At 41.7% G+C, this 23,384-nt stretch overlaps 1 long non-coding RNA gene across 1 annotated transcript; it reads left to right on the top strand.

Moving 5' to 3' along the window:
- The first annotated feature begins 12,403 nt into the window (after positions 1–12,403).
- On the top strand, positions 12,404–20,766 carry LOC310887081. The gene is made up of 2 exons (XR_014575647.1): positions 12,404–12,526; positions 19,548–20,766. It is a non-coding gene; the product is annotated as an uncharacterized lncRNA (long non-coding RNA).
- The last annotated feature ends 2,618 nt before the right edge of the window (positions 20,767–23,384 follow it).

Here is a 23,384-nt window from a genome sequence, read left to right as displayed (position 1 = left end):
AAACCAGATTGCAGCCTGCATGTTAATAAAGAAAAAAGTTAATGAAAACTGAAACAATGAAGCCAATAAAATAACCCCTCACAGTTGACAATGAAGTGCAAACAGGTGGTGTACTAGAGGGTTAATGTTTTTGTTTCTTAAAGAAAGAGCCATACAAGTGCCCACACACTTGAATGTATGCTAATAAACGAAACCACCTAGCAAATTAGATGCTAGAAATGAGGGAATATGGAAGCTCATTTTACAGTTACCAGGATGCATTCCCTCTAATGAGTTGGTAACCTGATCTTTCCAGGCAGTTCTTACTGCACCATTTCTGCTCCGTGTGGCCCCAGCCCTGAAAACAGATGCTTCCTGTACCCTTCGCCTGCTCGGAGATGCATTAACTGGCAACGCAGTCTCAGCAAACATCATCCCCATGCCTCTTTTGTGAGATTGGGACATACACTATTAAACAGCAGGGGCAAAAAGAAGACAGAGAAAATGGAATAGTAAATAATGGGAAATTTTTGCTTTGCTGTGATTTGCTAAAGGGGGAGGAGGGAAGGGATCCTCTCTCGGCAAAGGAGGAAGGGTCTCCTGTGGTATATTTTATATACCTCACCTTGTCCCACTGCTCTTGATGAAGCAGGACCATTCACTTCCCCTGGCAACACCCAGGACAACCTCCAAGTGCAGGAGCTGCTCCCCTGCTCTCACCTGCCCAAAGGGGGCTGCTGTCCCAGTAAAAGTCTGCCAGCACAGCAGACCTCAGTGGCCAGACACACTGAATGTTTTGACTTGGGAAATAAAGTGAGACACTGCAAACTGAGAGCCCCTTGTGCTATGGCAGCAGGTGGCAGCTGATGAGAGCTGTCCGTCTGTTGAGACATCCCTCCCCTGGCAACGAGCCGGACCTTCCCTGCCCAAACCAGCGACTTGGGTGCTGCCAGCACCCAGCTCGTGCCAGTGAGAAAAGGAAAGGACTTCCCTCTTCCTGTTGCTCGTGCAGGAAAGCTCAAATTTTAGTTTTGTCTCCATCAAAGACTCATACAGATGCTCACGCATCCTGAGCTAGATTGAGACACCTGTCAGCAATGCCTTCTGTTTCAAAGAGGCTCAGCAAACACCATGTACAGAACCCAGCTCCATTTCCAGGAATCGTTAACGGTCCTTCCCTCCAGTCAAATGTTCTGCCACTGATTCCACTTATGAAATGCCATTATAATCAAACTAAGAAAAGCATACAGAAGATTACTTATATCCAGATATTTCTGCAATTGAAAGAGCTTTACTTGTGACAGCACACACTTCACCTGACACGTGCAATCTATATTCAAGCAGTATTCTGGATTTCTATCCTATACCACAAAAAACTGCTTATTCTCTCGTGTGTTGCAAGCACATTTCCATGACAGAAGAATTAAAATCTCATCTTGTTGCAATTAATCTTGATTGGCCTCACAGCCAAGATTTGGTGGATGCATGTTTCATACTGCATGGATCATATCAAAGACACGGACTACCACAGACACATCACCAACTCTTTAGGAGGAATCCGATTTTATTTAGCTTGGACCAAACTACACATGGCCCTAAGTAGGAGTAAATTCATTTGATATTTATACAAAGTGTTTTGAACTTGCTTTTTCTCCACTGCTGTGGTTCTTCGATGCTAGCTGAGAAGCCTGGTGCACCTTCAGAAAGGACCAGCAACACTATAGGAAACCACAAATCCTTAACTAACATATGCTAACTTTTCTCCTAGGAACAAAAGCAGCATCTCTGTTGTCCCTCAGCAGAAAACACCAATCAAAGAAGACTCTTTTCAAGAACAAATGTTAGCCAGGAACTTCAGTTGTGTTTAATTAAGTTCTTCCGAAAGAAACTGCGTGCTGTGGCACTGAAAAGGTTATCAGAGGTCAGCTGCCTGCCATGACTTTGTGACCCCCAAAAAACAAAATAAAAGATAGTGGTATCCCTGCTGGTAAGATTGGCTTCCGCATTTGTTTCCCTCCCTTTCTGCTTTAATTTAATAGCAATCAGCACAATATGGCTGCTTTTCTTCGAACAATAGGATGGGCAGAAGTTAGATTTACAGCACTGCAAGGGGGAAAGCAGGAAAGAAGGGAAGCACACTATGGCTCTTGATCTACAATAGGAACATCACTTTGATACCCATAAATAACTTGGAAATCTACTTAAGATTCATTGCTGTCAAGAGCAGACAGATGTGCACCTTTTTAAAAATTAGTAATACCTTATGGAGCCTCTTGAACACACAACTGTTAAATCAAACAACTACCTTTAAAAATGGAGGATAATTCAGTGTATAGATCCATGCTGAACATATAATGTATTCTCAATATTTCTCCAATCCATTACAGAAGAGTTATCCTCACAGATACATGAATCCACATTTAATCCACCAGTACAGCAAGAAATACCAAGTAGGTTGAGAGAACCCTAGCAGATTCCTCCTCAAGTTTCTTCAGTCACAGCAAATAGGAGGCTACAGTCCCTGAGATTACCAAAATGAACAAGAAGAGATAGACTTCGACCTGAGGTGTCCAAAGGAAAAGTCTGTGCAATTCCAAAGATTTCAGAATATTTATTATAACACTACCACCCTATTAATATATTTAAAGCACATCAATATTAATGAGATTGCATCCCAAATTTAGTTTCTCCTTTTAGGGATGATAAGTTAAAATTGAGTTGTTTAACCTCCAGATTCTGCTTAATCATTTTTGATTGCAAGAACTTTAGACATTAGGAGCTAATGCTTCTGTTATTGTGTGAGAAGACGCAAGATGAATGGTGGTTTTTTGTTTGTTTGTTTGTTTATGCTTTTTAATTCTTTCCAATCTTTTTCACCTATGGTCCTTCATGACTTTGAGAATTTCTCTGTCTCATTCCTGCACAGAAAACTGCCTTCTGTGAAAAATTTCCATCATAGGAAACTTATTAGCAGCTTCCTTCAGTTCCAGCACAGGATGGCATCCGTGACCTGGCTGACAAATACCCCCATCGCATAAAATCCTGGCCCCATCCAAGCCCGTGGCAAAACTCTCATTGACATCAGTGGGGAGAGGGCAGCCCCTAGCTTTTTGCTCATAATCAAGCTCATCATCTCTTGTTCTCCAGACCCACTAGTCTGCTTTCTACAGTGTGAAATACTCAACTCTGCTCCCAAAGCGAGAGCGGAGGCCAGGAGGCTTGGAGCAGTCTGTGAAAGGGCAGCCTCAACACAGAGATTGAGCCTGAGGCCACTGTCACCATAAGCACCTTCCTAGCTGCTAAATCCTGTTTGTTCTTAGCAGTTAAGCCATTCACCAAAAACTAAGAAAGATGATTCCACCCCCCTTTTAGATCACTTATTCATTTGAGTTTGAGGAGAGGTCAAATAACGGGAGGATAATTCGCTGCAATACTGCAAAATCTCACACTGAAATCAGTATGATTTTAGCTTCATTAGGAATACAATGTACTCATAATGTGAATATTGGCTTCATTTCTAACCTCATTAAATACAGAAAATACCTTTTATATTTTCTACATGTCTCTAGTATTGAATCTTGGGTCATTATCATGCTAAACAGCACAGACCAGAAAGTCAGATATATTATGGCAGGGTCTTGTGCTTTTTTTCTCAGTAATCCCTTTAGTCACAAAGTACTGGAACTTTTGTTTGCCAGGTGAATTACTCTCTAAAAAATGCAGTTGCTCTTCCAAGAGGGTATATCTCTATAACATACTGATTTGCAAAAAATAAAATAAAATAAAAAAACTCTTATCAATAACTGTATCAATTCCAGCGGCAAGCCCAGCTTCACAGTTCAGAAGTACACATTGTAAAGTGATTCACAATTAGAAAATCAGTTTCAAGATTAAAGTCATCAGAGATAAAAAGACAACAAACTGCTGTTAGTTTTCTGTAGCAGCAATCAATCCTGTTCTCTGCGCTTGAATTTTCTCTTGTGCTGAAACACTATAGTCGTGAGGCTTTAATCAATACACAGAGCAATTACTTTCTAAAGTAAAACAATCTTAGGTCAAAGAAAGATAATGGAAATCATACAGGCAGTTATTCACGTCTAAATGCCAAGCTTCTGGTTTCACTTCCAGACAGATCCAAGTGACAAGGAGTACAATATTTGTTTTCCTTAGTAACTCACCGGGATACCACGGCATACACTTTAACTGGGTACAGTCTCCTGTGTTTGTCTTCAGCTTGTTCCACATAATTCAGCAAAATACACAGAGAAGTGTCACATCTGGATTTGTTACCTAGGCAGCAAATAAACTTAGTCTGAAACCTCACAGCAAAACACGCACTTCGAAATTTTGACTAGTGCGGCAAGTGCCTCATTTATCAAACCCACAAGGAGGAAAACAAAATACAAGTGAGCAACAGCATCTCAGTTAAACTGAAGTTGCATTGGGGATTTTCAACTTTAATTACTTTAATTTTCTAGCTCTTACTTTCATATCACAATTGAATATTGAACAGAGCACTGGTATCTATTATACACCAACATGGCAACAAAGTCCCAGCCCTATGCAGGGAACAAGCTAAAACCATCTTTACGACAACGATTATATTACATTAATGGCATAAAATGCAAATGGGAGAAGTTGTGGTTCTACCTACTGTATCAGGTCTTTTTAATAAAAATATGCATTTTGGAAAAAAAAAAAAAAAAGCACAGATCATCTAAGTCAGGAAAAAGGTACTTAAAAGAAAGACTAAACAGTCCTCTACGACTCTGTACTGTTCAGTGCAGAAGTTAAGAAAATGCATTTCATGTTTTCATGATGCTGGATTCAAGGTTATTTTAAAGATGCTTACAACATCTTGGGATTTACAAGACTTTGAGTCTGTAAGTAAGATCTTCAAGCTCACACTCACCTTGTTTAAAGCGGAGTTCTTTAGCACGAATTGCTTCAAAATATTTTTCCAAAAAGAATGACCAAAGCACCATACTAAGCAGTTGGTCAGTATAAGAATTTTCTTGTTCCTCTGAAAATAATACATCATTCTTCTTCCCTGCAACAGAAGGTCATTTATACCTTGCAGAGCAGATGACTTGGTCTGCTTTGCTTAAGAAAGCAAAATAGGTGTCTTTGCTGGTACTTCGGAAGTGTATCTTAACCTTCTGAGCCGTGGTTTGAGACATAATGTTCAAAAGCTTCAGAGAGGCAGAGTGCAGTGGCAAAAATAAATAAATGCCAGACTGAATATTACCCACACAGTGCCAATGGTAGCCAAGTGATTTTTCTCAGGTATTTTTAACAAGGGTGTGAGCTCACCCTGTAAATGATAAACTGAATGAGGACCGTATAATATTGAGGCCTGACGAAAGCCAATAAATCTGATTATAGGCATAAGGGTCGGTTGTTTAAAGGATTGATAACAATAAGGAGAAACTAACATTTTGTAGAAGAACAAATCAAAATTGTTCTGTATACAAAAGTTCAAAATACCATTACTGTTTGTGGTTAATGAAGAAAGAGGACCACTTAGGAAACAGACTATGTACTGGCAATAGTCAGAAGTGCTGGCAGTAAATCATAATTTCTTACCACTCTCAGGCCTCCATGCTGTCTTTCCAAGAAGAGTTAAGCAACCAGATCTCATTGCTGAGATTATCTAGGATGAACTCATTCATCCCTGGAGCAGAATTCAAGAGGGTATGAGAGAAAAGGGAGGGTTATGTCTTATTAACAAAGCAGCTTACATCATCTCAGGCCATTTTGCCAAGTGGTAAATTCAACTGTGCAAGGAAGTGATGCAATTACAGACCCATCAGCTTTGGCTCTGAACCTGCAAAGGATATGTGCGCCTCCATCTCTAAGAAGAGCAGTGCCACTGCCCAGCCAACCAAGCCCAGATTAAGCCCATGGATAAAACCTGGGTATATGTGGCACTCCAACTTTTTACAGAAGAATATTGATGTGGGCACTATCTGTATTGATATATTGGGATATCCTCAGAGGCCGGGAGGAAACACAGTAGGAGTTTTCCTTCCTCTCACACCCCAGAAGCACTTTTCCTTTATTGTTTTTACCCCACAGTCTTCCCAGCAGACACTGAGCCAAATCCAGAGCCCTCCATAAGTGCGTGGGTGAGACAGACCAGAACCAAAGAGGTCCCAAAATGCAAACTGGTCTCAGTGGAAGGAGGAGGCAGAACAGGTGTCTCCCTTTGAAGATCTGGCAGGCTTGCAATGCAAGCCCTTCCTCAGCAGAACACTTCTCATCCACCAGCACAAGGTTAAAGAAGATGGACTACACTACCTACACTAGCATTTAAATTTTAAGTGCACTGATGCAATATATTTCAGAACAAAACCTTTGAAAATGTATCTAAATAGTATAAAAATAAGTAAAGAGTGTCTCAATATGTTATGAAAAAGATGAAGGAGAGATCCCACAAAATATTTATTTCTTGCAATTACAATATAATGATACTTCATGTTCACTACCTAATAAAAAAATGTACAATTTGTTAAATGTCAAGCCTTGGAACACATATTTTGAACTCCTGAGATGTAAGACAATTGTTACTTGCAAAAAAAGACAACTACAACAGGATTTTTATTGACGTAAATCAGCACATCTCTACTCATCTCATCATGGCTGTGCTTCTAAAATAATCTCATAGAAAACTTAATATTAATAAAAGTGAATCTTGGGGAGAGAGCTGCCCCAGGACTGTTTCAACCATGCCATACAATTTCCTAGCTGTGGCCTACACAGTGGGCTTCAAATCCCTCCTCCACCAAAGAGGAACTTGAATTGCACTGCCCCAAATCCCCACATGAGAGAAAAAGATCTCTTCTCCATGAGGGGAGAAAGGCGAATTTTGCTTGGCTTTTACTTTCTTTATTCAAAATGTGATCATGTTTGATTATGGTATTAAATAACATGAAATTTAAAGTATCTGCTAGTAAAATAACTCCTATAAATAGGATGCAACAACCTTATTTTCCAGCATATTCATCTTACTGTTTTCATTCAAACCAGGTGTTTCTTCTGTCAATGATTTTTAATCAGAAATAAGTAAAATTGTGGAATTGCTATTGTTACATGAAATAACAATTCCCTAAATTTTTTCAGGATGACTTACACAGAACAAAACAAAATACAGAGAACAGCTGAGCAAGATGGCATGGAAACTACAACTAGATACTTTCACCCAAGGAACTTCTCTACACTTGGAGCTGTTAATCAGAGGCCATTGGAGTGTCTTCCAAAATGCCCTTCATTGGCCTAATTCCCAATGGATGAGTATAGGGTGCACTGTAAGATATGATCAGATGTTTTTAATGTTGATGGAAAGATTTGCCATCACTGGCTGAACCTTTCTCCTGACCACAAGAGAAGTAAGAACAGAATCGATGAGTACACCAAGATAAAGCCATATACCTTCAACTCCACTTGTTAGTTCATAAAAGAAATCCTTGTCTTTCTTTGTGAAAGTAAAATAGTTGTTTCATACGAAAATTGTAAATTATAGTTAGAAAGAGGATTTGGTATCAGACCAATCCTTCCCATAAAACTGGATGGTTGATAGGAAGAAATGCTTCTAATCTTCCTTCTTATCATCTCTGTTGCCATGATGGTTTGCACCAGATCAGTTTAACAAAAGTTTTCCTGTTGAGGATTCTGATCTCCTCTTCCTGGCCATAAGCAGCAGCAAAAATCTTGAATTTTCTTTTACCAAAATATTATCTGTTCTTCTCTTTATTGTTGTTCAGCCTTTTGAATGACCAGGTCCTTCCCTGATATTCTGTAGCTGCTTTCCTCAGAGCAGTTGCCATGGTTGGGGCACCAGGAGCATAACAAGAGGACTCTCCCTAAAAGATGGGCAAGAACAGCATGCCCAGTGTAGAGCCCTGAAATGCTGGGTGTGCATTGCTCTGCCAGGCAGGAGTGCAATCCATCTGTGAGAACAAGGAACCTCACCACAGAAACACATGTTGCACTGAAACCTAGAGCCACAAGGCTTAGTAAGTCCAAGGTGAAAATTCTGCTAAGAGACTCTAAGCCTGAAATAGGCTGTAAGACTAAAACTAAAATGTACCTGATAGTGAGAGCAATAGCTAAGTAGAAATCATATTCAAATTCTAATTCTGAAGCCAACTGAGAAGGATTCAACCTTGTATTACATATATTTCAATATGGGTATCCTAATTAGCGGCACACAATTACTGAGCTTGTCCTCATTTTTTTTTCTTTTTTTTCAGGAAACTCTCAACATCATCCTGATAAGGGACTGAAAAAAAAAAATTCCTAGCATCAGCCGTTCATTCCTCCTTTTAGTTTTTCTTTTCCAACTATAGCAGCCATTCCTGGGCAGTATTTGCACAGCTTTTATTCACTGTCTGAAAGTGGAGAGGATGCTTTGGGTTTCTGGTTTTGCTCATAATTTCACATTTGCAGAGTTTGTTCAGATCCCTTAAAACCTCTAAACCTATCTTCAAGCCAAAAAGTTACAGCTTCAGAAGGCAAAAGAAATAAATCTCTTTTAAATGCTAATGGAGTGGAACATTTTCTGTTATTTCAAGAAATAATCTAGCCTTTTGGAAAATTTGTAAAGGGTTTGCTTTAATGAAGATATTTTAATTTATGACATGCAATTATAGTTCAGTGGAAACAACACTGTGCTATCACAGTCTTGTTCCTTGTGCTGTGAAAATAGAAACACCATTATGAGAGAGACGGCTGTTTTTAGGAATACACAATGTTTCACTAGCTTTTTTTGAATATGAACAAAGCACCCAGCTCTGTGTAGATATTTGAAAGGTGCAGCTCTCTTTTTACAGTGACACTTCAGTTACTTTTCTTTAAGCATTTTTAAAGGAAAAAAAAAGGTGTCTAGCATGAGTCTGTCAGAAGCCTTGAGGAACTGGAATAAAAACGCATACAGACAGCACAATACTTGGTATTGTACCAGCAGCCACGCGCGTGACGAAAAGCCTACCTAGAGCATTAGACTAGGTCTGGTAGCAGAGAAAAGACACTATGCCCAAATATTGCTCCTAGAACAAAATTATGGATCTGAGAACATACAAAAAAAAAAAAAAAGCTTCAAAAGAAAAATAAAACAATGCTACCAAAATAGGCCTGATTATGTGGGTCACTAAGTACTGTGTATTTCCCCTGTAGCATTTCATAGTAGTTACTGTTGCCAGGGGAAGCTTGATCCTCTCATTATGTATGTTTGTCTTTCACATCAGAGCTCCTCTCTTTCTTTCCAAGCCCCGGCACTGTAACAGAAATAAAAATAAGGAATGAACCCCCATTATTACCCAAATACCTACAAAGCGGAGGGAGCAACCCCGGCGGGTCGGCGGGTCAGCCCCCTCATCATTGATGCACTTGCTCCAGTGGACCCCTGCCTTTTGTGGTGGGGTCAAAGCCAAGACCTCTGCTGAGTGTCCTCAGTGAAGAATTAACAAGTGTGACAATTTGCGGTCCCTCCCCCCCAGGCCCCTGGTCCTGCCCGTGTGAATGCTGTAAATAGAGACATCTGGATGGAGGCCTTTCACTGCAGTAATTGAAAATGAACATGGATCAAGTTCTGGCCTGTTGTATTCATAAATCTTCAGGCTTAATTACATTAAAGGGAAATCTAGGGCCTGGCTCTATGGAAACGGCAGATCCTATCGGGTGCTCAGATCATGAATCTTTAAGATAAGAGTTTTTCCTTTCTTCGGGACAGTCGGATGAGAAATTTCGATCAGGTCTTTCAAGTACCAGAAAACTGGCAAAGATCTATAACTGCTGCCTGTATTTTCCTGTCTCTTCATCCATGACTCATGTTCATCAGTGGGCAGCTGGGGGACTCGGGCACTCGAGCAACAGGGATGTTGTTGTACCCAGCATTTATAGGACTGATCCCAGAGCAATGTGTATAACCTCTGCAGGTAAATTTAGGAGAGGGAAAACATGCAGGTGAGTGTCAGGGTTCTGCAAGCACAGCATCCTTGGTCCCACTTCCCAGAGAAAGCTGGAGCACAATAAGCCAAGCAGGTCGCAGTTCTGGTTGCTCACTTCCATCTTTTTCCAGAAAATCTGGATTTTGATTTCAGTAGAGACTTTCATCACATCTGCCTTTTAAAAATTTAGCTTTTGTTGAAATGACAACCAAACCTATGTTCTGAAAAGTCAATAACCAAACAAAGTGGTGGCAAAAGGGCAAGATTTTGGACTTTGAATGAAACTGTCCAGATGTTAAGAACTGGTTGCTCAGTGAAAACACTGGCATTTTGGGCAGACTTGTCTGTCTCTATAGCTAGCTCTCATCATGGCTACACAATGCAAAGTGAGCTTGTACATGAAGCAGGTTACCCATGCAGCACAAGTTTTGATGAAAACCCTGAATGGAATAAAAATGCACAAGAGCTAAGATATTTTATTTGAAATAAGGGATTTCCTAGACCCTATTCCAGAACAAGTGCCGGTGTAGACAGACTCCTGTGATTAAATCCTGTATAAAATAATTAGATAGCATATAAATTGACTACTGTGTCCACAGCTACTGAACAATGCCCATGAGACACAATATGGCCAAGTAAACTATTCATTGAGAGATCATTACTGCTAGTAAGAATATGGCACTGCAAATAAGAAGATCCTGTAACTTGGCCTTTATGCTTGTTCTGGATGATGCTGTATGGTGTGTTTTTTTTTTATCATTTCATTTGTGAGCATTTTAAAGTTAAAGAAATATTAAAATCCACTGAGGATATATATATATATTTAATCAGCTCAAAAATAGCAAGAAAGCTCAAAATTTTTAAGTAAAAAGAGAAGATGAAAAATCCACTGTACTTCTCAACTGAAATTTTGCTTCCATGAAATTTCAGTCTGAATGAACTTCTATATCACGACTATAAATTTTCAATTAATAATAGCAGGGGGAGTTCCAGGCAGAAACCCAAATTGGGTCCTCAGTACCCACAGCTCCAGGTTCCCTGTTAACCACAACATTTTCTCCACTCCATTTCTCACAGTGCAGGGAGGCTCTGCACAAATAAGTGGCAGTAGCTTGCATGCAGGTCCTCCAAAACAACAGCCTGTTCTGCCTCCTCAGTTAGGGACATAGTGCAATAAATACAAGCTCCTGAAAAATATCTCTTGAATTGAGAAGGATAGTAACCCACCCTCTTCAACAAATCTTGATTTTGTTCCAGGACTTGTACAAACTGCTGTTGCAGAAAACTATCAATAATGTTTGCTCTGCAGGAGAAGAACAGGGTTACTTTTAGCTTCAAAGAGCCAGCTCTCAAGATACAAGTGTTTTTGATGTCAGCATTTACCGTCGTATTGACAGAAAGGGCTGGGTAATGACGTTAGGATTATTTATATGAAACCCGGAGCCAGTGGCACTGTAAGTTATTGAAAGAGGACAAGCACACAATACAGAAGCCATGTGCCTGAACTAGGAGGGACATGCTTCCCACTGGCAGGGTATGGGGACTTCTGCTACTACTGCTCCAAAAATACATAAGCTCATACATTCATTATCCAGCAAGGCCGAAGGGTGACAATAAGGCCAAATAATTCATCTTAAAGTGAGACTAATCTTCCACTTTGCGAAGCCTTTTTTGTCTGACAGATTTACTTGCATCCCTTTTGTTATTCTTAAAGATTCTGCTCCGGGATTCTAGATTTCACCTTTATCTTAATTGTAGGTTTAATTGCTGAATCATTTAGGCGCAGTAGATTTTATACCAGTCTTTCTGTCATACATTTGAAGGGAACCCTAGATTTTGGGCCCACTTTCTGCTGCCTTTTCTACCAATAAAGAGGGACTACTCCAGCAGTGAGACTAGCCAAGGTGACAGAACCAATTTCTGGAGGCTACAACAACCTACATCGTTAAGAGAATTTGAGATGTGCCAAAGTTGTTTTTAATCATTTTATGTTTCACAGTTCTGAATCTTTCAAACCATGGCAGTGATCTGGGCTAATTCCTATTGCACACCTGTATTGCTTGTCTTCTTACAAACATTATATTGTTCCTACTATTACAATGCCTGTTCTCCTTTCAAGCCAATCTTCCCCTCCTTCCTCTCTCCTGCCAGTACTCCAGCTCATACCCCTGCCATACCCATTTGCACAATGAGCAGGTCAGAATATGGGTCCTGTGCCCACAGCAACTCCTCTGATACGGGCTCAGACAAGACTGAGACAGTGGTACTGAAATACACCGTGGGATACCCTGCTTTTGCAAACACTTTCAAAGGAAAGTAAATCATCCATTTAACATTCCTGTTTTTCCTGGAAAGGAGTATGCAAAAATGCCACATTAGTAAAATAAGTATAAATCAATTAAACTGACATGATGGATTTAGTCCTGCCCATAACTCATCAGTGTCTGTCTGGAGTCTTCCAGAGCTAAGAGACTTCTATCAGGGTATTTTATTGGCCTTAAATTATTAAATGTACAATAGAAAGCAGCAACTGAGCTTGTGTACTGAAGCATGCTGTACTCTTCCTTGCATTGGTGCGGATTGTGAGTGCATTAAAGAAGGTAAGTGGATGTCTTTTTGTATTATTATTATTATTGTACTTCGTGGCAATTTGCTCATATAAACCAGGAGACATTCTCCCTGCACTGTTTTGTTTAAAGTCAATGGGGACTGGATGCCTAACTCCTCATGATACCATTGACAGTACCAGTTTGTGTTATCTATTTTTGCAAACACAAAAGAAATGCCTCAAAAATGTAAAATAGAGTGGATTCTCCATAAAAAACAATGGAAACACTTTATAAAGTCCATGAAAAACAGTCAATTTTACAGCAGACATCCTGTAAAGAAAATCCAATAACAGCAGTAAAATTAGATACAACTTCTGTTTCTTCTGGGATTGTACCTCTCTGCTCTGCACTGGTGTGGCCTCACCTTTACTACTGTGTGCAGTTTAGGGCTCCACGATATAAGAAGGACATAAAACTGTTAGATAGTTTCTAAAGGAGGGCTACGAAGATGTTGAAGGGTCTGGAGGGCAAGATGTATGAGGAGCAGCTGAGGCCCCTTGGTTTGCTCAGCCCAGAGCAGAGCAGGCCAAGGGGAGGCCTCATGGCGGCCTGCAGCTCCCTCACGAGGGGAGCGGAGGGGCAGGCGCTGAGCTCTGCTCTCTGGGGACAGCGACAGGACCCGAGGGAACGGCATGGGGCTGGGACAGGGGAGGGTCAGGCTGGGGGTTAGGAAAAGATTCTTCACTGAGAGGGTGATCAGGTACCGGGACAGGCTCCCCAGGGCAGTGGTCACAGCACCGACCCTGCTAGAGTTCAAGAAGCATTTCGACAACACTCTCAGACACATGATCTGATTTTTACATAGTCCTGTGTGGAGCCAGAAGTTTGCCCTGATGATCCTTGTGGGTTCCTTCCAACTCAAGATATTCTACGATTCTACGAACTTAAGCCAATGCTTTGTCCAGCCAAAGGCACCAGGGCACTTTCTGCACAGCTATTTTTGGCAGGCACTATAGCATTAGAGACACTAAAATATTTGGGATAAAAATGCTACCCTTTGCGCTGTGGGCCAGCACCAGCCCGTACTAGCAGTTGCACAGAAGTCTTCATAGGGAGCATGAAACTACACCGTAATTTCATGGGCAGCCTCTACAATGGCCTCTGTGAAAACTGATGCATATAGCATTAAAGGTTGTTACCAGGGTATTTTGCTTTCCCATGATAACATGCCTACCTCAGCTGGTTACTTCAGTAGCACCTGGGGCCATGTACACCCTGCATGGACCCAGCAGTCACTGCCATTCCTGGGATGCTTGAGCCCACCCCGCAGGAAGGAGACATTAGGAAGAAAGACCTGCAATAGTTGCTCAGAGACAAGGCAGGGGGGTCTCTGCAGCAAGCACCAGAGAATAAAAAACACTAAACACCATTAAACCTGTGCAGAGTTTCCAGTAGCAGGCCAGCGGTGGGAGTTAGGAACTGTCTACAGGCATCCTCGTATTTAACACTGTTTCACCCTTCACATTTCTTGAAGTCTACAGACTTCACGGCTTGGCACACCAGCCATAAACGTAAAGATTTTTTATGTTGCAGTTTTGTTGTGCCTTTACCACTAAGAAAAATGAATATATATATTAAAAGCCCAGAAACCTTGAAAGACAAAGTTTAGGGCAGCAACGACTGCACTGTCTGAGTTTTTATACATATATGTATAAACAGAGCACATATATGTTGCCCAAATAAATTTAAAGTTTCAATAAAACATAATACACCCCAAAATCAGACCCTCTTCCATTGCACGGAGGCCTCACAGTGTCCTTGCATATGCTGAAAAGACCCAGTGACAGCTGGCGAGGTCATTGTAAATGAGGGAAAAAGAGAGTCTTGTGTCCATTACCAAATGGCAACAACTAATCACTGTCACATCATGATGTGGTTCTGAACTGTCCACAGGTTTATTGTGGCCATTAACCTATTCAAATATTCTACTTGAGGAGAAAAAAGTCTGGGGCCCAGTCTGGATCCCTGAGTCTTCTGTAGTCCTTTCAACCACTACAAAGTCACTGTAAAACAGCACCAAATGAGATCACATCTATGCAAAACAAATACACTGAGGCAACCTAGAGCTTGAGTATATAGCATATTACTGTCTACAGCACTCATGCTTGATCTTTTACCCTGCAAGCAATGCAAGTAGCTTCTGCAGCTTCCGCTGAAAATCAGGCTCTCTGGTATTTACTGGGCAGTAAGGGAAGCTCAGCAGGGAGCTGACTAGCCTCACACGCTGCTTCGCCCCATGGCAGCTTGCTCATGCCACCAAGCTTTCAAACTGATGGTACTTTATGGCCACCTTGCTATAGTGCAAATAGCTACTCTGGAGCAAAGAAAGGGTCAAACAAACTGCAGGAAGGAGGGACAGGAATTGCCTCTTTCCTCCTATTTTGGAGTTAATGCTCTTTTTTATGTATTTACATTATCTTAACAATAGGGGATTGATTCCCCCACTGATTTTCTTATGGGCTGTCAGCACTGTTGAGAATGACACATAAGCATTATCATCACAATATATTTTAAGTGAGATTCATGAATCCAAGCAAACGTTAACTTAGGGATAGATTGTTGGGGGGGGATGTTGCTCGTGTTTGTTTTTTTTTTTTGCCTGAAGGAAATGAACCGTATGAATGTGAGACAAAACAATATTATATTAGGCATATGCCTACACTGCATGAGGCTGACACTGCGAGAGCACTGCATGCAGCCACTACCATACCTAGAATAAAATCATATCCAGTAACCAAATAGACAGCAGGACATCCCACCAGTGAACATTACACAAATCTTTATATGCAGAAAAGTTCCTGACATTATATAATCAACACTCTTCAGAGGTCAGACACAGTGGGAAGTCCCTGCATCTTTGCAGCTCATGACAGAACCCGGTTTATCCTCAAAGACAACGTAGGAAAGGATGAAGGTTAAGGCACATATCTGTGTCTGTGTTTCAGAGGGCTTAAAATTGCCACAGGCAGGGCACTCTGTGACTTTTAGAGATGACATCAGTTTTGCCTGATTACCCAGCTGTGGATGCACCCCAGCTATCCCTGTGCACCCAGCTTAGGTACTGTGAGAGTGGCAGGAGGGGCAGCCTAGCAGTGTTTTCTTCATCCCCCCCCCCCAGCGCTGAACTGCCACAGTAACACCAACAGTACCTAAGCTACCTAATATGCATCCAGGTGATATATGATCATATGATCTTCACAAGGATCTTCTTCTCTTGGAGAGGAACCAACACTGTCCACCCAAGGAACCTAACCTGATCATCCCAATTTGCCCTTCTAGCATCTCCACTGCTGAAGATGCAGTGTTCCTGACTCGAACATGCTCAATATGTATCTGACCTGTCTAAAATAGTCTTTGTGATGCATCTCCAACTAAAAAATAAGGAAAAAATACTACTTTTAGTGTCTGTCTAGCTAATAATCACTTTAAAAACTCAGTGTCATTTTGTGGTTTTAAGGCATATAATTCTGTAAAGATGTGATCTCAGATGAAATTCCTAGGTGGTGCTCTAGCAAATGGTAAAATAATGATCTTTTGTAATAACCAAAGTAGTTATCTCATGGACAAATTCATCCCTTTGCACTCTTCTTAAACTGATATCATAAAAAAAAAAAAAAAAAGTATTCAGCATAGGAGAAATTGTCAGAAAAATATCAATGAAAATACAAACAATACTCAGTCAATGAAATAGTTGAAAATAATTTATCAGAGTATGAACCCACACTCTTGTGCATGATGTGTAGTGTACTGGTGACACTTAATGCATCTGCCCCTCTATAGCTGCATTTTATTTAACACTCTGGAAGTACAAATGCTTCCCCACTAGTGGAACCACATAGTTTCCAAAAGCTGTCTTCCATTGAGAGGACAATTGTTTTCTATAGAGATGAGAAACAAATACCCATGACCCACGTCACCTTGCCCCAGCAGGCTTTTGCTGTGGCTTCCTCTGTGCAAATACAACAAAGTCTGGCAGCAGTCAATCCTGCCAGCCCACACTGAGCCACCACAGAGTGCATAGCTATTTACCCTTCCTATTAATCTGTCAGTGTTCTAGTCAAACACGTAAAACAATATGGTGTGTGCATATCTGGACTAGTCATTGCTAAGTTACTGAGGAGCAACATGAATGACTGGAAAACCATGCAACAAACTATAACGCTAGATTTTTAAGGTATGGAATATTGAAGTTTTCAATTGTCAGTGCAAAGGAAGCAGCCATGGTGTTCGTAGCATGGTGACAATAATGTGAAAGCTAAAAAGTAGACCCAGTCTGCTTCTTTCAGTGTACAATAAATGGGTGCTGTTTGTTTTGCTCAGATGCAGATTTAATCCCGGCTCTTTTATAGGCTCCCTGTTCTGTGCAGAACAGGAAACAATTAGAAAACTTGGGATCCTCTTCGTCAGTTTACTCCACACAACCAGACTGTTGCCACCATGCGGAAACCAATGACTGCAGTTACCAGGGATGTGGCAGGGCCCTATTTCGAAATTGAAATACTATTTACTTATGAACCCTGTTTGACAAACCTGGCTGAATCCAAAAACCACATAGTGGATAGCTCCGTAGCATCTGCTCAGCCCTCCTTACTGAGATAAATTCAGATCAGTTGTAGCTGTTCTTGCCCAGAAGAGCATCTTTAAGACTGAGTTAGTACATGCTGTCAGACTGATGAATCAAGCACACTGCTTGCCTTTCTCAAAGCAATAATCTTATTTTAAGATGCTACAACACTCTGTCAGAGCTGAAAATTCACACTGCCTGCTATCTCTTTAATTTGTTTCCTTGTCATGAACAAAAGGAAGACCGTGTATATGAGAAAGCAGAAACAGAGGATATAGGTCAAAGGGTATATTCTGAGTGTCAGGAAGACTTTATCTCAAACCAGAATAGTCTTTCTACAGTCAGCAAAATCCCCAGAGCCAATGAGAACTGAAAAAAAAAAAAAGAAAAAAAAAAGTATTACTGTAGACATTTTACTACATTAAATGACAAAGTACAATAGCATTATTTAGCCATTTTCAAAAAGCTTGGTTTATTCTTTGCTTTATGCTCAAGAAAGCAAAGTTCTACCTTAGTATTACAGGAAGACTGTTCTGCTTATGTGCATATGCCTGTATATAAATATGAATGTGTGATTGTATGTGTATATATACCAAATCATGCCAAGCAATTGATAATGAACAAAGGCAAATTAAGGATTCACTTCTGCAAACACTTCCATGTGTAGCTTTATATTTCTAACTAGTCCCATTGACTGCAGTAATAGTATTTATACATGAAAGTATACAGATGGATAACCCTGAAAGGTTTTGGTCTCCAGATCTCACATGTGATTGCATTAACCGAACCACACAAAGCAGTGAAAAATTCCCAGATCAGGCTGAAAACTAGTAATTTACAAAGTGATAAACTGCAATAATTAATTATGTTGTAATTGTCCAAGCCAACATCTATTTGAACACAAAGTTCATTGCCTGATTAACTTCGAGTTGACCAAAATAAGCCACAGTATACATCTCTGCGGACTTCTGAAAGATGTATGGTCCAGGGGTGTCCAAAAAAGTGCCTGGAACTGATCAAAAGGCAAAGAATATATCTTAATCTCAGTCCGTGCTCAAGCAACAACTAGCAAAGCACATTGAAAGCAGATCCACCCTGCACAATCAATTCTCAAGTACTTTCAGGCAAAATATCACCTTTTCAGTAACTCTCTGCTGGTCCTGCTAAACTTAACTTCGTTATCACAAAGTGCAGGTAAGTGCATCAACATTTCAAAAAGAATCAGAGAACCACAGATTCATTGATAACATCTGTAAGGTGCTAAAGTCTCTAACTGCACATGGCATTGCTATTTCTTTAAATTTGTGAGGAAATGCCATTTATTCACAACCCTGTTATGGGAAGGCCCACACACACTTGGAACAGCAGATGCTCCCCTGACCCAACTGATGCTGCGTGCTAGGATCTAGGAGTGACGGTGTTACCACCAGTGCACACAGTCACAATCAGGTTGTCAGAAAACAATCCCAAGGTTTGTCCAAACCAGTATTTTTGGTTATGCTTTAGCCAAAGACATTAGATTGCCATTTAATTCAGAGTAATTAATGCAGTTGCCAATTTTAAGATAAGCATATCTAACTCAGAATGGGAGAGGAACACATATGTCTACATTTCATTTAAAACTCACAGGAAAGCTTCCCCATATCTTGCTCTCAGAGACTGAGCTGCAACCAGTGTTTCTGAACATCCCCTAGGTCTAAATGATGCACACTTAACTGGGACAATTAGACTTGCTGAAATGGGTGAAAATTCCAGAATTGGAGTAGCAAGCCCTTGCTCAGTGATTGCACTGAAGTTTTAAGTGAGTCAAGGCCCTCTGAGTTCCACTGGAAAAAATATATATATTTTTTGGACTGTAGGTGTAATAGGACAAGCCAGACTGCTGTGAAATTTAAAGTTTGTTTAATTCCTCATTTACCACAGTCACTTCCAACCTTTTCCTATCTGCAGGGCTCTAGAGATGCACAGAGTCACAGGCCTCAGAATACTAATCTTAAACTACCAAGCATTCACTTTGTGGGCCCCTCAGAAATGATCCACAGACCACAAAAGGAAGAACACCAAAATTGTGCCACTGTTTCAAGTGATCTGAAGGCCTGCTTTCCTTAATCATTTGTACCCCAGTTGAAAAAGTCTTGCTTGAATCCAGAGGTCCCCAAATGACTCAACACTTGATAGTTCCAAGCACTGAGGAAAGTCATAGAGCAGATGGGTGATGGCACTCTGATTTCCTTACCTTCGTGTGCACCAATACTGGTACAAATACCATACATAATTATATTGATAATTTAGAAGAGGTAGGTTGAAGTATGGGAGCTGTTAGGGAGTCTTTATCTCCCTTTCCTTTCCTTTTTCCTTTCCTTTCCTTTCCTTTCCTCTCCTCTCCTCTCCTCTCCTCTCCTCTCCTCTCCTTTCCTTTCCTTTTTTCCTTTTCATTATTAACAACAGAGTTAATCAAGACAATAATTACCACTGGAAAAGTTTGGAGCAAGTTTAAGACTGAAGACTGAGAGAGATGGATACAGAAGAAGATGATGGTACAAGGATCTAGAGAACCATAGTAAGTTATATTAATGTTTTCTAAGTGCAAGAAAGTTTGTTTTATACAACATTTTAATTTTAGGAAATAACTTATAACTTTGGCTGTTCTGGGAGGAGGAAGAGGTTTCTTCCTGGGCAGAATTCTCCTGGATGCTAGTGAGCACCTTCACTACAAGTCTTGAAAGAAAACAGCTGCCTGTGCTAACATGGAAACATTATCTACCTCCAGAAGTTCTTGGGCTCTGACTCACAGCAGGAGAAATCCTGGGGTGCAGCGATGTGTACTTCAACCCGAAGCTGATGAAGCCAAGGAGCATTTTCATAGGTTCTCTTAATTAAACTTTGTTACCTTATCCCAACATTAAGGAGGAAAAGGGATGTTATTTAACAATCTAATCACATTTAACTGGTTTCTAGTACCTAGGTATCAAAAAAGTCTAGAGTCGAGGATTAGGCACCCTTGGGGTACGTGGTATAAATAAGCCCACTCCTCCACCTTCAGCACAGGTCATTGATGTGCAGGGCATTGGGATTTGGTGGCTGTTTCAGAGACACGCTTCAGGAGGAATAATAGAGTCTTAGCTTCTGCCACATCTCCTCAAAACAGCACTGATATCCTGACGGATTACTAGGTTGATCTTTCCATTTCTCTTTTCATTTCATTTCTCTCTCTCCCAAGCTCAGCATCCTCTAAATGCTGGCATTTGTATTCAGTAATATTTCTGAGGCTTTTCTAAACTCCGTAGTCTCAGATGAGTTAAAAAAAAACACACTATTGTGCACAATTGCGACATGCAGTGTAACTTGAAAACAATGTCTTGCCCCTCTATTTATATATATTTTTTGTGTCCCTTTACAGCTCCCTCTTTGCAAACCACAGGTGTTTGCAGGCATAATGCTCCCAATGCTGTAGAAAAGAGTTTATTGTGAAGAGCCTTTTCTTTGCCACTTGTCCTAAACCTGTTCGCAAAGTGCTACATGCGTTCTACCGATCACCATAAAAATCAAGGAACAAGAAGTCCTCTGTAAGCCTGCCCAGCAGCGCCACTATGACATTGGTTGCGACAGCTTTGTGACCCTGCATTGTTTTCCATTCATTCACAAGCCTTTTTCTCTGCTTTCCTTTTTCTTCCAACTCCCTTCAAAAAAAAAAAAAAAAAAAAAAAAGGGTTGGGGCAAAGCCTTTATAGGCATTTTTATCTACTGTAAAAAAAGTGTGTGTGTGCTGGGGTAATAGATTGAAAAAAAAAACACTGTGACAGCTACTTTACAGAACACTGCATGGAGTTACAGTAGTTATAGTTTCAAAAACCACCTGCAAACAAGTGCAGATACCATAGCAAACTGCCCTTAGGATTTCTTTTTTCTTTTTCCTTACATGCTACTTCATTTTCTTTTCTAAGTTCCCTCTTGCCATTCTAAGCCCGAAGTTGCCAATGAATTTATGTGACAGCTATGAAGCTAGTATTAAAATTGTGAATAGTGGCTAACAGTGTTCATGCCCTCAGTGTTAGCATCCTCACACAGCCGTGAATTACAGGGCTGAGGCTGCTGAATGGGGTGGGAGTGAGGGGGGCATGCAGGCTGATGGCTGGGGTTTTCTCTTATTTATCTGTACACTAGCATCCGGAGTAGTGGGGGGGGCAGGGGAAGATGGGGACATGATGGAAACAGTAAAATGAGAACACCAGGGCTCAATCTTATGCATCTGTTGGTGGGAAAGGGACAGAAATGAGCAAAGAGAGAGACGAGGGGCATTTTCACCTGCTTGCCTGTTAGAGAAGGGAATGTAACCGGGAGGGGATGTAGCAGGGACAGGGAGCAAAAGGCCTCAGCTTTTGCTTTCATTTAAACCCGTGTTTGAGCATACTGAAGAAGTCATGGCCAAAAGAAGGTATAGGAGAGGACGGACATGCAAGGAAACAGAACGTCAGATAGGGGTCCTGAAGCTCTCCCTGCAGGGCAGGTGGGACAAATTTGTCCTTCCCCCAGTCTATTTTCTACATGCACACACACAAGCAAGGTTAAGGGGGCAGGATGAAGAGGAAACGAGGTGCACAATGAGCTGGAGGAGGGCACTGTGCCTTGGTGGGTCAGGCTGGGAGTAGAAGGGGCCTCTTCATCTCATCCCCTGTGCCGAAAGGCGGAGAGGGCAGGATGGGGGCTGCAGGGGACAGGGTTAAAGGGTCTTGGGGTGGGGTTGGCTGCCTCTAGAAAAGGCAAATCATGGGCACCCTTTGATTCCCCCCGCTTGCCAAAGACTTTTCAGCAGGGGAGGCAAAAAGAGGTCCCCCGCCAGAGCTGGAGCTGGGTGGGCAGGCTGAGGCAGGCTGCAACGAGGGCAGGGGAAACGGGGAGGGGAGGGGGGGATGTTATTAGCGGCAAAACCTCAAGACCGAAGTTGAAGCCGAAGAAGAGAAAAGGAGCAATATGATCAATATGGTTTCATTGTTGAGCCCCGCTTACCTCGGCGGGAGACCATCTGCTCCCTGTCAATGCATCACCTGCTTCTCTGGGCTGTTGGCTGGGCAACGTGCGGGCGGGGGGATTACGGGGGCTGGGGGCCCGGCGGGGGCTATCCCCCCGCTGCTGGGGCAGGGGGAGGCTTGGCCAGACTAGGTGGGAAGCCAGGCACTCCATGGGGCACGGCTACTTCCAGCGGAGGGGCAGAGGAGGGCAGAAAACAGCCAGGGCATTTCTAGAAATCGTGGCGGTTTCAGGAAGGCGCTTCCTGCCCCTGGAAGTCAGCGTTTTGCTGCACGCGCTGAATTTAGGGATGCATGAATGAGCCTGCCACAATAGATGCTCGGGGAAGAAAGGGCAGCAAAGGGGTCCCCGCAAAGCCAGACATGTCACCGCCACAGCCACCGAAGAAAAGCAAGGCACGGTGCTCTCACATCCCACCAGAAAGAAAATTCAGCACGGAGCAATACATTGAGATTGTGCAAGAGTATTGCTAAGTAATGCTAATGCCACCACAAAATCACTGTGCATTTCCATAGGCTGAATGCAAGGCTCCCTGCTATGCAGTGGCATCAGCCCTGATTTGACTTTTGGATGATTTTGAATATATTTAATATTACACACCTGCCCCCCCCATTTTATAAGCAGGTAAATTGCAGCTCCCTGGATCCCAGAGAGAGCAGCACCAAAGTGCTTACCCACTCCATCAGAAACTGTCAGAAGAGACACAAGGTTGCTGGTGTGGGGCACCCCTGGCTCTGCATGAGGACGGGTCTGCCATGGGAGCACCCCAGCACCGAGCACCTCTGCATCTAGTGCAGGAGCAGGCACTGAGGGAAGCTGTGGGCTTGCACTGAAAAATGTGAATTGCCAGTACTGTGTCAGAGGCATCAGCTAGGCAGATCTTGTGTGTTAGGCATGAGGTCTAGTTAGACTGTGTTTAGTAATAAAAATACTTCCTTGAATGAAGCAAAAAGTAAATTAGCATAGATACCCATGTAGGAGAAAAGTGCCTGCTTCTCCTGTTCTGTGCAATATAATTTGACTGACTTAAGGGGAGGTTGTATTTCCATACACAGGGTTTTATATATATATGTGTTTGTGCATGTTTGCACACATATACACTGTCACACACGCCATCCTCTCAAGACACCTTGCAACTGCCTTTTCCCACAGCCCAGCTCCTGAAGCAGGGCCTGCTGCTCTCTTGTGTTACCGCTGTGGTACAGCTATTCCAAATGTTCACAGACACAGTGTTTGGGTATTTGGCTGCAGACACCG

Source organism: Anser anser, assembly GCF_964211835.1.
Source record: "Anser anser genome assembly, chromosome: 1".
In the NCBI taxonomy this organism is placed as follows: Eukaryota; Metazoa; Chordata; class Aves; order Anseriformes; family Anatidae; genus Anser; species Anser anser.
This window is presented reverse-complemented; position numbering and strand designations above follow the sequence as displayed.